Below are 7,575 nucleotides of genomic sequence, written 5' to 3' on the forward strand. Positions count from 1 at the left end.
CGGGCCCGAGACAGCCTGACGCCCAGTGTTCACAGGTGGTGTGGGAATGGCCGTAGAAGGAGAGAGGTGAAGGTGGTGGAGGGTTTTCGGTGGTGAGGGTTGATGGTTATGGTGCCGTTGGGAATGGCGGTGATGCGGTTTGCGGGATTGAGTTGTGAAGGTAAAGGTAGTGGCTGTTGGCGTTGTTGTTGTTGTCTGAGGGTTGGAGCGTGGTTGTCATTGGTGACGATGGCTGGCGTGGTGCTTAAAGTGGTTGTTGTGTGATGGCAGTTGAGACGTGGTTAGTTCAAAATAAATATAGAACAGAAAAACGCCTAACTCAAAGGATCGCAGCCCGAATGAATCACATAAATCCCCTCTATACAGCGGGTTTGGGCTCACTACACATGTACTTAGAGATATCTCACCTACAGGTCCTGAATGGTGGTTTGCGAATTTCAACAGCCGTAACAATATATACATAGCACGATATCTTAAGTTCTCGATGGATTCGGACGAAACTTGGTGGACATATTGGGGGTGTGACCACAACAAATTGATTAGATTTTGGTGAAGATCTGGATCCGGATCCGAGAATTTTTTAATTTTAAATAATTCTTCACCATTGAGAGATTGGGTTAAAAAATGAAGGAGAGCATGATATTTCAAAAATGTAATGGCCCAGATATGTTCTCGTGGTTCAGGCATTATGTGGTGGAAGTATGTGCTCTTCCGAGTACCCTTCTAGTTTTTTTTAATTTTTATATTTTTGTGCATGTTAGCCAAGCAATTTTTATTGATGTCATGTTGGGTTTATATAGTTATTCTCATGAAGAAATGCCACCCTTCCATACCATATTTCGCTACATAATATCGGAATTATTTTGTAAACTTGGAAAACGTAGCAATAGCTTAATGTACAATCGTGGTAATAACACAACGTTTAATCACAGTTCCTCGAGAGCTGGAGCGTTGTATTCTCTTTTCATGTTCCTTAATAATATTTTTGTTTTAGAAACAGATGGAGCTGCGTTTTGTGGAATGTATTACTGCGGCAGTGTCGAGTCGGATCGTCCAACCTTATTCTGGGAATTTTACTCTTACTGCGTAAATTAAAATTTTTCACGTGGCAGTCATAAATCATAGCTGTTAGATTTTTATTTTATGCCCTTCAAAGCCAAATGGTTGGATGAGCAAGTGAACCAAACTATGAAAGCAACTCCATAGTGCTTCCAATCCTGTGAAACCTAAACTCAGCTTCTTCGTCAGGTGTGATCACCCCCTGCCGAGTGGAGACCCGACAGCAGCCGAGGGCAAGGCACATGCATGCTTCTGGGAGACTGCATTCAATGGCCATGACGGTGAAGAACAAATCCTACTATGTTGATTTGCAATTGGTCCCTGGCTTTGACACCAATGCAAATTTTTATTATGGACCCAAGGCATCATAAAGCAACATATATCAATCAAACAGTTTCAAATGGAGCACCTCACTGCCATTAGAGCATTTAAATTGCATCAGACGTTGCAATACATGCAAATTCTTAGTCCCAGCTTGCTGGTTCGATGACAGAAGACGCCATTATCAGTTTTGCCTTTCCATCCCGTTTAGAATCCCGTGCGGGCACGGGCAACTTGCTCGTTCATCGAATGTCACCTTGAGTGGTGTGTATGTATGTATGTTATCTTATAATTATATTGCTGTATCCTGAATCCATGCTATCTCCCAGTAAACTGGTAGAACTGGAGATATATGAATCTGTGAAATATATTTTGTATAAATCTCTTTTATTTAAATCCCCAAAGTGCCACACAATGAAATTATTATAATGACAAATAGTTAATGAAAGGGCTTTCATGAATAAAAAGTCTGAAATATCTAAAATTTGCCATGACAGAGGTGCAATGCATAAAAATGAGGAAATTAATTCCGTAATTGCAATATATTTGAAAAAGACTCGACCACCCTTGAGGAGTTCTTGTTTGGTTAAACTGATCATGCTGGAGTGTAACAAGATGATATGAATGTCGGGAGAACCACATATCTCGATTGCCTTGTAGGTTAACAGAACAACCTTAAAATCAATTACTTTCCAGGGAGGAAGCCAATTATGTACTGTGTGTAGATTTCCATCCTTCTGAAATTAAAATAACTGCCATTTACCTTCCACCATGTTTTGAACCAACAGAAGGGGTTTTCATAAACGGTGACAGTAAACCCAGGAGAGGAGAGTCAAGATAATCCAAGCAGAGTTCCGAAGAGCATCCGATCGAGACCAGACCTGAATGTATCTGCAATATTGTGCATATGAAAGGAAGTAACGTGTTTTATTAAGTATTTTAAAGCAAAGTTCATGTGTTTATATGTACACGAAGTTTATGAGCTGAGGATGCAAGGGTAAGATGATCATTATTCTATTTCTTGGACACAACAGGTAGGTCTTTTTTTATGCTATATATAGGGAGAACGAATGAGAATTCGATCAGTTTTGTCTTTGTTCTGCTTTGAAATATTTGTCATCCAAGACCTGATGCCATCTGAGTCGGAAATACCGCATGAATTGCCTAGATTATGGTAGATGAATTGCCTGGATCAAAAGAGGAGCATATTTGTATCATTTGCAAGGAAAATATACACGAGGGACAACATGTGAATCGAAACAATAAGTGGTCCACAAATGGAGCCCTGGATGTAAGCAAGTTGATAGATGAGATGGTGAATAATAGACGTTGCCAATCCTGAGATAATATATTTGGATGAAAATGTCGGATTTACACCTGTCAATTAAAAATCTAGTAATGCCAAATCAACATGTACAGTGCCTTCAGAAAGTATTCACATCCCTTGACTTTTGTCACATTTTTTGTTACAGCCTGAATTTAAAATGGATTAAATTAAAAAAGAATTTGGCCACTGATCTACACAAAATACCCCATAACGACAGTGAAAATATGTTTGTAGAATTTTTTATAATTTAATCAAATATGAAAAGCTGAAATATCTTGCATCAACAAGTATTCAACCCCTTTGCTATGACACTCCAAATTGAGCTCAGGGACGTCCAGTTTCCTTTGATCATCCTTAAGATGTCTCTTAAACTTGATTGGAGTCCTCCTGTGGCCAATTAAATGGATTGATCATGATTTAGAAAGAAACACACCTTTCTCTATGAGGTCCCACAGTTGAAAGTGCATGTCAGGGCAGAAACTCTTCCATGAAGTCCAAGGAACTCTCCGTAGAACTCCGAGATAGAATTGTGAGGAGGAAATGAGTTCTGAGAAAGGATATACAACAATTTCTGGAGTGTTGAAAGTTCCCACGAGTGCAGTGAGCTCCATCATTAGGAAATGGAAAGAATATGGAACTACCCAGACACTTCCTACAGCTGGCCGTTCGACAAAATTGAGCAACCAGGCAAGAAAGACCTTGGTCAGGGAGGTGACCAAGAACCCGATGGCCACTCTGAAAGAACTACAGAGTTCCTTGCCTGAGATGGGGTAACCTGCCAAATGGACATCAGTCTCTGCAGCACTTCACAAATCTCGTCTTTATGGGAGTGGCCAGATGGAAACTTCTCTTGAGAAAAAGGCACTTGACAGCACACATGGAGATTTCAAAAAGGCATGTGAAAGACTGAGAGCATGAAGCAATAGATTCTGTAGTCTGATGAGGTGAAAATTGAACCTTTTGGCCTGCATACAAAGTGCTACATCTGGCTGAAACTGAGCACTGCTAATCACCCATCTAACACCATCCCTTCCTTGAAACATGGTGGGGGCAGCATCATGCTACGGGGATGCTTTTCAGCGGCAGGGACTGGGAGACTTGTAAAGATAGCCGAAACAATGAATAGAGCCAAATGCAGGTAAATCCTTGAGGAGAACCTGCTTCAGAGTGCAGAACACCTTAGGCTGCGGCAAATATTTACATTTCAATCAAGACAATGACCGCAAATATACAGCCAAAGCAGCACTTAAATGGCTTCAGAACAAGAACGTGAAAGTCCTTGAGTGGCCCAGCCAAAGTCCAGACTTGAATCCCATTGAGAATCTGTGGAAAGACTTGAAGAGGGGTGTTCCCTGACACTCCCTATCCAACTCAACAGAGCTTGAGAAAATCTGAAAGGAAGAATGGAAGAAAATCTCCAAATCCAAATGTGTAAAGCTGATCCAGCCATACCCAAGAAGATTCAAAGCTGTTATCGCTGCCAAAGGCGCTTCTACAAAGTATTGACTCGGGGGCTGAATACTTATTGATGCAAGACATTTCAGATTTTCATTTTTAATTAATTCGTAAAAAAAAAAATTCAAACATGTTTTTACTTTGTCATAATGGGGTATTTTGTGTAGATCGGTGACAAAAAATTCAAATTTAATCCATTTTAAATTCAGGCTGTAACGCAACAAAATGTGGAAAAAATCAAAGGGTGTGAATACGTTCTGAAGGCATTGTATATTGTGGAAGGTAATTTTATGACCAACGGTGTCAAATGGCTCGAGCAATTTTTTGGATTATCGTTTCAGCAGTTGGTGTTTTGAAAGTGAATATCATTTGTGACTTTTATCAAAGCCATTTGGTGGTATGCATTTTTCTTGAAACGATATTGAAAGATTATACCTTCCCTCCTCTACCCCCAGCCCCCCACCTCACACCCCAAAGGAATTTGACTTGCCTGCTTGTGATTACTTTAAACATCCTCCAGGATGATAGAAACAACAAAAAAAGAATGGGTCTATAGCGATGATAATCAGTTATGTCCAGTGATTGCTTTCTTCGGACAGGAATGGTCATCACCGTCTTCAAGGCCGATGGGACAATGGGGTAGGTGATGGAGAGGTTTGTAATTCTTGTAAGTTTGTAATTGATTGGGGAAGAATGGGAGGCTGTTGAAGTAAGGTGTGTGAAGGAATCTAATCAAGCAGACACATTTTTTGAAACCATAATGATTGTATTTCTTTCAATATTAAAGAGTGAAAATAATGAAAAGAGAAGTTAGGAAGTGAAGAGCATGTATCATGACTTGAATTGGGAATATTTCTTCAGGAGTTGTAGGTGGAATGGTTTTTCAAGAATTTATGAAGAGAATAGTGGATTGAAACTACTTTAGAAGTTCATTTTAAGTCAGAATTTGACTTTTTGGATTTGAGAAGTGGTTATGATTTTTTTTTTATATCTGACATTCACGAAGCATCTGATATACTGTATTGTTGAAAATTAGATATATTACCTCTCTTGCGCGTGAGATTTGTCGTGAATCCCGAGGGTCATACGTAACACGAATTGCCTGTGATTTACAGTTGACCACCTCTGTGATCAAGTGTTATTTTCCGATGCCCCAAGAACCTTACGCTGTATGAAGCCACGAGAAAGAAGCCAAGCAATTTACCTGTCTCCACAGTTGGCTATTTCCAATTTTATTGCATACCAATCAACCTCTCAAACTAACCACACATGCGGTTCACCAGTCAGAAAGTTCAGGATTGCAAAAATAAACAATTATACACTACACAGAAATTTGCAAACTTTCCTGACCTGACTGGTTAGCAGAGATGCATATTATGTATGCAATCAGCCATTGCCCACACACATACAGTGCTTAAATTAGGTGTACACCCTCTTTCAAAAGTTTCACCTTTTGTTGCCTTGTGGCCTGGAATTGCATTTAATTAAATCAGACTTTTCCAATTTTTATTTACACATCATAACCCATAACTTCCAAGTGAAAAACAAATTCGACAAATTTCAGAAAATGAATTGAAAATACGAAACTAGAATATATTGGTTGGATAAGTGTCTACCCCCTGAGTTAATACATAGTGGAAGCACTTTCGACAGCAATTATAGCTGCGAGTCCATTGGGATAGGTCTCTACCAACTTTTCACACCTTGATTGGGCAATATTTGCCCATTCTTCTGCACAAAACTGTATTCAAGGTATCCTGTACTCAAGGTAGTGCTCAGTCAAGTTGTGTGGGGAGTGTTGATGGAACAGCAATCTTGAAGTCATGCCAGAGATTTTTTGATTGGATTTAGGTCGGGGCTCTGACTTGGCCACTCGGGGACATTTATCTTTTTGTTCCTCAGCCACTCCAGTGTAGCTTTGGCTGTGTGCTTCGGGTCACTGTCATGCTGAAAGTGAACTTCCGTCCCATTTTCAGCTTTCTTGCCCAGGGCAGCAGGTTTTCCAAGTGCCCCAGGCCTGCTGATGAGAAACATCCCCATAACATGATGTTGCCACCACCATGCTTCACAGTAGGGATGGTGTTCTTTGGGTGATGTGCTGTGTTGGGTTTGTGCCAAACGTAACATTTTGCATTTCGGCTAAAAAGTTCATCTTGCTTTCGTTGGACCACAAAACCTTTTGCCACGTGGCTTCAGAATATCCGGATTGATTTTTTTTTTGTTTGTTTGTTTTGCATACCTAAAACAGGACTCAACGTGGGCTTTGTTGAGTATTCGCTTCCTTCTTGCCACCATAACGTACAGGCCAGACTTGTGGAGTGCTTGGGATGTTGTTGTCACATGCACACAATGACCAATCTTTGTCATATATGTATGTAGTTCTTTCAAAGTTGCCATTGGCCTCTTGGTGGCCTCTCTGATCAATCTCCTTGCTTGGTGGTGCTCAGTCAAGTTGTGTGGGGAGCGTTGATGGACAGCAATCTTGAAGTCATGCTACAGATTTTTCGATTTGATTTTGGTCGGGGCTCTGACTTGGCCACTCAGGGACATTTATCTTTTTGTTCCTCAGCCACTCCAATGTAGCTTTCTTTGGCTGTGTGCTTTGAGTCACTGTCATGCTGAAAGGTGAACTTCTGTCCCATTTTCAGCTTTCCTGCCCAGGGCAGCATTTTGAAGGGACAGCCTGATCCTGGCAGGTTTTGGTGGTACCATATGCCTTCCACTTCTTAATGATTGTCTTGACTGCTCCAAGGGATATTCAAGGCCTTTGAAATATTTTTATAACCATCCCCTGATATGTGCCTTTCCACAACTTTATCCCAGAGGTCTTTTGAAAGCTCATTGGTGCTCTGCATGGTTGAGTCTTTGCTGTGAAATGCACTACCCAGCAGAGGAAACCTGCAGGAACAGCTGATTTTATTCTGAAATAATCAGAATCACCACAATTTAATTATTGAACACAACACAAGTGGAGGCCAATTAACTTTGTGCATGATTTTGAAGGTGATTGGTTACACCTGAGCAATTTACAATTGCTATTATCCGGGGGGGGTGAGGGTGGGGGTTGTGGACACTTATCCAACTAAGATATTCCAGTTTTGTATTTTTAATTTATTTTCTGAAAGTTGTAGAATTTGTTTTTCACTTGGAAGTTGTCGATTGCAATGTGTAAATACAGGTGGATCTGAAAGGGCACTCAGGAGCGCATACCTCCACCATACAATGCCTGATCCACGAGAACATGTCAGGCCCAATACATTTTTGAAATATCATGCGATATATCGTTTTTGGCCAAATCTCTCAATGGTGAAGAATTGCTTTATATATTAAAAAAAAAATTCTCGTATCCGGATCTGGATTCGGGTTTTCACCAAAGTTGAATCAATTCTTCCTCGTCACACACCCGTGTCCAT

General features: G+C 40.5%; 1 long non-coding RNA gene across 1 annotated transcript in view; it reads left to right on the top strand.

Moving 5' to 3' along the window:
- The window catches only part of LOC147035420 (uncharacterized), a 54,505-nt gene extending 47,335 nt beyond the window's left edge, over window positions 1-7,170 (top strand). The window contains exon 3 of the long non-coding RNA XR_015062382.1: window positions 1,249-7,170. This is a non-coding gene — a long non-coding RNA (uncharacterized LOC147035420). The remainder of the gene's footprint in view (window positions 1-1,248) is intronic.
- The last annotated feature ends 405 nt before the right edge of the window (window positions 7,171-7,575 follow it).

The sequence above is a fragment of the Eptatretus burgeri genome, chromosome 1 (genome assembly GCF_056783735.1).
Source record: "Eptatretus burgeri isolate ZD-2024b chromosome 1, Ebu_testis_v1, whole genome shotgun sequence".
In the NCBI taxonomy this organism is placed as follows: domain Eukaryota; kingdom Metazoa; phylum Chordata; class Myxini; order Myxiniformes; family Myxinidae; genus Eptatretus; species Eptatretus burgeri.